The sequence below is a fragment of the Falco cherrug genome, chromosome 2 (genome assembly GCF_023634085.1).
Source record: "Falco cherrug isolate bFalChe1 chromosome 2, bFalChe1.pri, whole genome shotgun sequence".
Lineage (NCBI taxonomy): Eukaryota > Metazoa > Chordata > Aves > Falconiformes > Falconidae > Falco > Falco cherrug.
The window spans coordinates 119,017,906-119,027,212 of NC_073698.1; the positions used below are offsets into that span (position 1 = coordinate 119,017,906).

The following is a 9,307-nucleotide window of genomic DNA, read 5'->3' on the forward strand; positions in this document are numbered from 1 at the left end:
TGGCGATGCCTCATGGGCTGCCTACACCGGCTCCGAAAGCCTCGTCCCAGCTTTAACAGCCCCGTGGGTGGCCATTGGGGTGAAGCCTGCCTGGAGGTGCAGGAAAAACCAAACACGCAGCCCTGGGACCTCAGTGTTACTGCTGGCTTAGGCAGATCCAGCGAGCGGCTGCCGCAGGTAGGCTCAGTTGCCCGTTTGGTTTCCTCGCCTGCACCTTTCTAACCAAGCCCGCACGGGTTGCCCACGTGCAGCAGCATGACGAGCTGGAACAGCTCACAGATCCGGCTGAAAACCAATTCTGCGGGACCCCCCTGCCCAGCCCCCTACGCAGCCGGCTCAGCAGCCCCTGGGGAAGAGAAGGGACAGGAGACAGAAGGCAGGCAGGCACAGGGGAGCGTTTGCTGGCAATCCACGGCTAAAGCAGCTGGCGGGCTGGCTGCAGCCTGCAAGGCTGGCCGCTGATCCCCATCAGCCACCGACGGCTCCCGCCAGTCCTGAAGGGTTTCACCAAGCAGGCAGCCCAACGGTACGTAATAACTAAACCACTCTGCTAATTACTCCCGTACTTAGCGTTTCTTACATTTGAATTTGCTCTTGAGAAGTCCTGTCAGAGAAAAAATTAAGTGATCCCACCTCCACCTCACAAAAGGTTTTCATTTCGAGAGAGAACAGATTCCTTGCTCCTCACGCCCCTCCAGGCTCTCTTGAATTTGATTTTGAAAAAGACCTTCACAGCTAAATTAAACATTGGACAGGAGAATGGCAGAATGCCAGGCACTTTATCTCATAATGTTATAATAAAGATCTCCTATAATATTATTACCCCTTTATACTCATTTTGGCTTTTTCCCTGTTGTCTTGGAACACCTCCTTTGTCATTCATTGATTTTATTCTTGATAATAGTGTTACCCTGAAACACTGGATAGACTGAGGCTCACGCACATTACCGTACAAGAAGAGAAGCAATCACATTCACCCACGGTGCTTCTCAGTGCAACATCCGCTGCCTTCAGTGGAAGTCGCACCTCCTCTCTCCATCGCAGGCTCTAATACATGCGGAAACTGGGAACTCAGGGAGCCTAAGCTAAAAAAGACCAGAGGCTGAGGAAGCAAGAGAGTAGGAACCACCGCATACGTCTGCCCCCTTCCCCTGGCATCCATCCACGCCTGGGCACTGTCACTACAGGGCACGTGGCTAAATCGCTCTTAGGGCAGCCCCAGCACCGCCAGTTTCATACGTTACACAGCGCCTGAATTTGGCTATGGGAGTCATAAGAATTCGAATGTGAATCTCATGGAGTTTTTGCCATCGACTGAAGCTTTGTGATTAGCAAACTACACACCATCACAGATCATACTGCGCACTCACTGGGGAAACATTCCTCAGTCAGTTCCATTTCCCTGTTGAAGCAGCTTTATGCGCTATTCATAATGCTGTATAGAAATGGCATACATGACATTACATGCACATAAAGATTCCCTAAAAAAATGAAACACTTGCTAATCTTGTGGGGACATTGTGCTAAAAGTGGTGTATCCATCAAAAGAAAACCAAATTCCATTTCATGCAAGCTCATCAAGAAAACATACACAATATGCAACCATTTCACAGCTGCCAAAAGAGATCAGCCTAATTTCTTTTTTTAGCTAGAAGGGGAAATCTAACCAGGCAAAGCTGTTAGAAGCCAAGAAGACTATTTAAAAAAAAAAAAAAAAAAAAAAAAAAACACAAAAAAAACAACCAACAAAAAAAACCCCAAAACCAAGTAGAAACCATTCACAGTGTCATCCAAAGACAGAAGAGTTTGTCAGTGAAATGCATGCACTGGGCCAAGTGGAATACTTGTGATATTAATCTGGCTGCTCGTGATGCACGTCAGTTAGAGAATTTGTTGGCACTGGGTTGTTTTGTAATCCTGGGAACTACAGCTACAGGAAACGTTTTGTACAGTTCTGTTTCTGGTATTCCTCTGTCCTTATCTCTCCCATCCTTCCCCTTCTCTGTCCCCTTCCCAGCCCTCCCCCATGCAACAACTGGTTGCATGCTAACAATATTTCTCTTTGTGCCTATGCGACTGCCGTTAGATCCATGCATATCTCATGGAATTTGAGGCTATCATCTGTCTGCATGTACTGGGTAGTCAACAACTCCCACAGACCAACCATTCTCCTCACCCCACCCAGCATTCATTTTCTTAAAAATATCTCAGGAATGGTTATGAGACCAGTGATGTGGAGACCAGTGATGAGTGCCATTCCTCAAGGGTCGGCACTGGGACCAACGCTGTTTAACATCTTTGTTGGCGACATGGACACTGGGATCAAGTGCACCCTCAGCAAGTTTGCTGATGACACCAAGCTGTGTGGTGGAGGAGGGAAGGGATGCCATCCAGAGGGACCTTGACAGGCTTGAGAGGTGAGCTCATACAAACCTCAAGAAGTTCAACAAGGCCATGTACAAGGTCCTGCACATGGGTCAGTGCCATCCCAAGCACAAATACGGGCTGGGCAAAGAACGGATTGAGAGCAGCCTGGAGGAGAAAGACCTGGGGGTGTTGGTGGATGAGAAGCTCAACATGACCCGGCCGTGTGCGCCTGCAGCCCAGAAAGCCAACCATGCCCAGGGCTGCATCACCAGCAGCGTGGCCCGCAGGGCGAGGGAGGGGGCTCTGCCCCTCTGCTACACCCTGGTGAGACCCCCCCTGCAGTGCCGCGTCCAGCTCTGGGGACCCAGCACAAGAGGGACACGGACCTGTTGGAGCGAGTCCAGAGGAGGCCACGAAGATGCTGAGGGGGCTGGAGCCCCCCTGCTGTGGGGACAGGCTGGGAGAGCTGGGGTTGCTCAGCCTGGAGAAGGCTCCGGGGGGACCTTAGAGCAGCTTCCAGCACCCAACGGGGCCAACAAGAAAGCTGGGGAGGGGCTTATACAAGGGCATGTCGTGACAGGACAAGGGGTGATGGCTTTAAGCTGACAGAGGGGAGACTTAGATTAGATATTGGGAGGAAATTCTTTACTGTGAGGTTGGTGAGACACAGGCTGCCCGGAGCAGCTGTGGGTGCCCCATCCCTGGCAGTGCCCAAGCCCAGGCTGGACGGGGCTGGGAGCAGCCGGGGCTGGGGGAAGGGGTCCCTGCCCGTGGCAGGGGGGTGGGACTAGATGCTCTTTAAGGTCCCTTCCAACCCAAACCATTTTATGATTCTATGAAATTAGTGCCAAGAGAAGCCCTCCCACTCACTTCCCCAACCACCCCCAACTCACACACTATTAGAAACCCATTGTTGTGGTTTAACCCCAGCTGGCAACCAAGCCCCACGCAGCCGCTCGCTCACTCCCCCCACAGTGGGATGGGGAAGAGGATCAGCAGAGTAACAGTGAGACAACTTGTGGGCTGAGACAAAGGCAGTTTAATAGGTAAACCAAAAGCCGTCCATGTGAGCAAAGCAAACCAAGGGATTCATTCGCTGCTCCCCAAGGGCAGGCAGGGGCTCAGCCATCCCCGGGACAGCTGGGCTCCAGCACACGTTGCAGTTACTTGGGAAGACAAACACCGTAACGCTGAACGTCCCCTGCTTCCTCCTTCTTCCCCCAGCTTATATACTCAGCGTGACGCCATACGCTACGGAACATCCCTCTGGCTAGTTCAGGTCAGCTGTCCTGGCTGTGTCCTCTCCCAATTTCTTGTGCTCCCCCCAGCTCTCTTGCTGGCAGGGCCCAAGAAACTGAAGAGTCCTTGACTTGGTGTAAACATCACCCAGCAACAGCCAAAACCATCGGTGTGTTATCAGCGTGTTCTCACCCCAAATCCAAACCACAGCACAGCACCAGATACTAGGGAGAAAATTAACTCTGTCCCAGCTGAAACCAGGACAGCCATTCAGCCCAAAGACAAGCCAGGTGTTAAGATCATTTGGAAAAAACGTGTATTTGGACTGTGGGCAGGGTGGCTGGATTATCCTGCCCCGCAGGAGAATAAGAGGCACTGGGCCGAGATGGAGGGAGGACAAGGGCTGCACAGTCCTTGCCCTGGCTCCACTGGAAAGCAGAGTGGAGAGCGCACAGGCTCCTCCTGGGGATGATGGCAAGCAAGCTGCCATATAAAAGACGGCTCCAGGAGGCCTTGTGCCTTGGATATACACCTAGCAATCAAACCTTTTCCACTCTCTGGGAGAGGGCAATTAATGACTTACTCTAGGAGTAAGTGATCCCGACTTACTCTTGGAATAAGTGACCCATGCCCAGCTTTGGATCCCGGTGCAAGTAGCCCTTACAGACACTACGGGGATATGCTTATGTTTTTCTGTGACTGTGGTGCAGTCACTCTTCAGTCCTGTGTGGCTTTCAGCCGCTTAATTAACCTCTTGGGAGCTCAGTCACTGCCTCTGAACAGGGGGATGTATCCCTAGCTAGGTATTCCTCAGGTGAAAGAAGTGATATTGTTATAATTACTACAGCACCATCTTGCAAACGGACTGCTTGTGCTTCGTTACCTACCACAGATTTAATCCATGAGCATAACAGTCTTCCCTCTGTGTTTTCACAGCCTGGCTCTTCAGAAGGCCCTTTGTTCCCAACTACAGTGATAAATGGGTTTTAGCTTTATTTTTTCAGAGGGAAGCTTATGTGATTGTGCTGTCTGTCATCTGCCTATGCTGATAAGTTTTTAACTGCCACAGCCAATTATAATTATTTCCAAAGAAAAAAATCACTGGAGGCAGACATCTCCATGATGATTATATTTCTATGGATTTTATGAAAGACAGCAGCAGCCTGGGCTGGGGCTGGGGAAGGAGGAGGGAGAGGACAGAGCGCAAGACCGCACAGAGAACGTGCCATGTCAAGGGAACCTGGGAGGCCCCAGCAGATGCTCAGCCCGTCGTGGCCGAAGGCAGCCAGCCAGCCAGTGTGCAGGCGCTGGAGTCAGTCGGCATGGGTGTCCCTCCAAACGGCTCGCAAAGATGTGCTGCCTCCAGCCCGCTGGGTATCACTGCACAGGGGACATCACCGCGCCTGCAGCTGCCGCGGTGCAGAGGGGGAGCAGGCACAGACCTTTCTTCTGCCGGCCGTGACGGAGGGAGAAGATTTTGTTGTTTTGATACAGGGAGTGGCATTATTTTGCCTTGGGCCCGTACTTGCAGGTTGCAAAACCAGGATGGTGGCTGGGCTGGGCCACGCTGGTGGGTGCCTCCAGGGAGGACAGACTGGCTAAATGCAAGGCATGGTTAGAATATGCTTCGTGCTGTAGCACACTGAACGTGATAGGTGCATTAGTCACAACTACTTGTGACGTGGGGGACAATGTGTTCTGTGTGCTCAACCTGCCAGTACACTAATGAAAGCTGCTAAGGCCAGGTTTGTAAATGCATTTAGGTGGCTGAGCCAAGACATTTGAAGATAGGAAAAGCCTAATTCTTTTTGACATCAAAAGGGATTCTGACTTACACTGCGTGGAAAGTCATGCCTTTAAACAGCTTGCAAGCTATGAACCTTTCTTCTTAAATATTTTAGAAGAATTTTCCCTCTCTCCAAGTGAATCTTGACTGAAATGAGATGTTTCTGGAACTGCCCTTGAGAACTGAGTAGAATATTACAGTTTTTGTTTAACCAAACCATTCCCTGCAATGATACATACTGTTTCACCATTACAGAACTTTCTTGGAAGGGGCAAAACGCCTAGGGTGAAAGCAGATCACCGTCTTCACCACCTATAAGCGCGTTGATAATCTGACCCATTTCTCCAGAAGTCTCACGTAAGTGGAGGGCAGCTGCAGATAACACCCAGGCTGTCTCAGGCAGTGGTCTGCAGCGGGTGTTCGGTGACCTCAACTGCAAATCTTCTCACTCGTAGCAGGAGAGTGTTTCACTGGCTGGGTTGTCAGTGGCCACAAAGTCACTAAAGGGCTGAGCTGTGTGATGAATCCCAGCAGCTACTGTGGCAGCTGAATAGAGAATGCAAAACAAAAACTGAAATGCAAAAAACCGGCATTCAGATACACAACAGGAGCAGAAAGAGAGTAAGTCAGGCAGGGGAGGGGGGAGCATGAAAGAAGCACTATTTCCCTAAAATAGTTTTGAAATGGAAGAAAAATGACTGCATTTTAGCCCTACCAAACAACTGTGAAAAGTTAGCGCTTTTTCACAGCATTGCTTTATTTTTTACTAGGTCTCCAGCCACTATTACTCAAAGTCAATTCAGGCTTTGGTCTTTGGAAACATTTTTAATGTGCTAGTGCTTAGAAGGCCATTAATATTTATAAATGTCACTTGAATCCCATTTTTACCCTCTCGCTCAGGCAGGATCTCTTGTAAGAAGAAAATATTGTTGCTTTTCTTTTCCACTTTTTCCCCCCCACCGTTTTGTTTTTTTAAAACTATAGTAAATTCAGGGTCGAGCCTGTTCTAAAAATGTCATATTCTATAGAGCTGCGATGTACAGTATTGGTAGCCTGCCTATGCCCCCGAGACAGGTCTCGGAGTTAGATCTCAGGCCTGGAGAAATGGAGTCTATAATCAGCTCTGCCACTGGCTAATTATGCAACCTTAGTCAGTTCTTTAACCTCCGCATGCCTCGGTTTCCGTATCAAAAAAGAAAGGGATCACAGGCTCCTCGATGAGTGCTTCGCAGCAACTGAAGGAGAACAAGGTATCACCCATCACGTTGCTGCAGCACTGTGACTGCTGGGTACGGATGGTTTCTGCGAGTGTTATGATCCCTACGTTGAGCGAGTCCAGGAACACAGATGGAGGTCTGGCCGCTGCATTTCTTGCTGATGGAGACAGCCCTCACAGTCAGTTTGACAAATCACAGCTACAGACACCCTTTGCTTTAGGCATGCAGGCTTTTATGTCACTCTTCAGCGTGTTCCTGCCAGCCACAGCAGTTGCTGCCTCCTGCACATTGGCTTGTCTATGTGATTCACGCCTGTCGCAGCTTTGCTTGCTGACCCCGATGATCGAAGGCGCTCCAAAGAGCAGTAAAAGAGCAGATCAGTGCCTAGTAGTGGGAATAAAGTAGTTGCCTAATTTAAAGACCAAAAGTGTGCGTTGGAAGTCATAAATGAGGTACTCACGCACAGTTTTCAAACTATATGATGTATTGCTTTTGGAGCACTTGGGCCCAATAAGCAAGTCAGAGACGGGTCTGTCCTTTTCACAGCTTCTGAGGTGTGTTTCTGTGCCAGCTTCTAGGGTGTGCACGCACTCCACGCATTGGGTGGAGTACCGCAGGCCAAAAGGAGAGGGAAGTGGTCACGGTGATGTTAGAAGAGGTGGTTAAAAGCATGCAGCTCTTCCATTACAGCAGGGTTGGCTTTGTGTACCTGGCTCGGAAAGGAAAGCAGCAAGTGCTTAAACCTTTCTCTCAGCAAGCATCAGAACTGCCCTGTGCAGCCCAACCCTGCTTCCTGAAACCATCAGCAAGCAGAGGCATTGCACACTTTTCTCAGCAGCAGAAGGCAGAGCATTACAAGACAAAATATTGCAGATGCACACCTAACTGGATGGCACAGCTACCCCCCCCAAAAAAAAAAAAAAAAAAAATTCAGGGAAACGGCATGCATGGAGAGTTATCTGTCGGGGTTCAGTAGCATTGGAGACAGCACCTGACAGAGAGCAGCACTCTCACACACAAGACTCCTGGCTGCCTGAAATTTCCCATGCGCGCCGTTTTGCTTTTAGGCTAGTGTGGGTGTATTATGTGCTACCTTAGCAACAGCGACAAATGCGTGCTGCAGCTGTAGCCTTCTCTTCTTTGCAGGAGGAGGTGAGCTCCCCCACTTTTCTTACAAACATGTGGCACAGCTCCCCACAGAGCCGACCCTGTCCCCCAGTGTCTGCCTGCAGCTCTCGATGCGTTGGCACTCAGGCTGGGTGCAGATGCGTGAGCTACAACTAAAGCAGACATGTCTTCCCTACTACCCTCTGCTCCAGCCTGTTTCTTCTGGCCTCCAGAGAACATCATCTGAATCAGTTTGGCAGGAGCAGGATCAGCTGCTTCATGCCAGCCCCCTCCATCGTTCCTGGAGTCAGACGGCTCCCGCTGCTCAAGGCTTTTTACCAAACGTGAATGCTGGAGGATGTCCGAGTGCTTTATGAGTATCTGCAGAAAACAAACACAGTACTCAAGGCACTGGTATCCATTAATCGCTCATGGAGGGGCTGGGGAAGAACTTAAGAGGACAGAACCTCAGCGAGCAGGTGGTGGGGCAGGGGGAAGAACCCCCCAAGCCATTGTTAATGCACCAGCTAAAAACCACCCTAAATGTAGTAAAAGCACGTGAGACACTAAAACTATGGCAATTCAGTTTTTCACAGAGTTTTGACTCTGCCCTGGCTTTTGTCCTGTCGAACTTTGGGACTTGTAAAAACATAAATATATGTAGTTCTGTGTGCACGATGCCCAAATCTATTTAAGTCCTGTTTTTAATGCTTCACCAACACATATGCCTGAGAACAAAATATGCATTTAGAGTGCAAGTATTTATAGATCCAAAATCTTGAGGCAATTCTACTGTAAATCGGCAAAAAAGTCCTAAAGAGGGCTACTTCAGGAGGGAAAAAAATAGAATTTGTTAAAACAGTTCTTAAAATAGTTAAGCGTTACTGAAAGGAGGTAGAAAGAGCATTTCTCCCCACTTCTAATGGAAGGGCAACAAGAGATCGCTTAGAGAATCAGTGTTTTGTGCTGTCTTAGAAAGCCTGGCGGCCCGGCGGAGCAGGGCGAGTCACCCGGCGGCCGGCGCTTGGCGTGAAAGCGGCTGCGGCGCCGCCGTCCCCTCAGCGGGCCGGGCCCCCTCAGGCACCGCCGCAGGAAGGGGGGCTCGGCGGGAGGGTGAGCCCCCCCGGGGGGGGATTGACCGCGTTCAGGATCAATAAAGCGACCGGGGGGAGCCGCCGGAGCAGAGGGAACGGGAGCCGAGCCGCCCTGTCAGCGCTTCCCCTTTCGTTGGGCTCGGCACCCCCCCCGTCGCGGCCCCGGCCATGTTAGTCCGCCATGTTACCCAAAGCGCGACCTTCGCCGCTGTGCGTGCAGGGAAAAATAAACCATGACTGTGGAGCTCAAGTGGCCAAGCAAAATGTGTCCCGATAATTACTAAAGAAATAAAATAAAATAAAAACCCCAAACACCACCCTCAAAAAAATCCACCCCAAACCCAAACAAAACCGAGCTTTGTTGAAGCTGTTCCCGCGGGCTGTTCTGGCTCCCCCGAGGAGGGCGCGGGACTCTCTTCCCACCCGCGGCGCCCAGCCCGCCCCAGCCCCGCCGCAGCCGCCCGCCACGCTGCGCTGAGGCGAGCGCAGGGGGAGCG

The 9,307-nt window shown here is 50.7% G+C and overlaps 1 long non-coding RNA gene across 1 annotated transcript; it reads right to left on the reverse strand.

Annotated features, from left to right (window-relative positions):
• Nucleotides 1-4,720: 4,720 nt before the first annotated feature.
• On the reverse strand, nucleotides 4,721-9,155 carry LOC114016224 (uncharacterized). Its single transcript, XR_003560571.2, has 2 exons — nucleotides 6,717-9,155; nucleotides 4,721-5,938 (listed from the first exon to the last, which is right to left on the reverse strand). It is a non-coding gene; the product is annotated as an uncharacterized LOC114016224 (long non-coding RNA).
• Nucleotides 9,156-9,307: the final 152 nt, after the last annotated feature.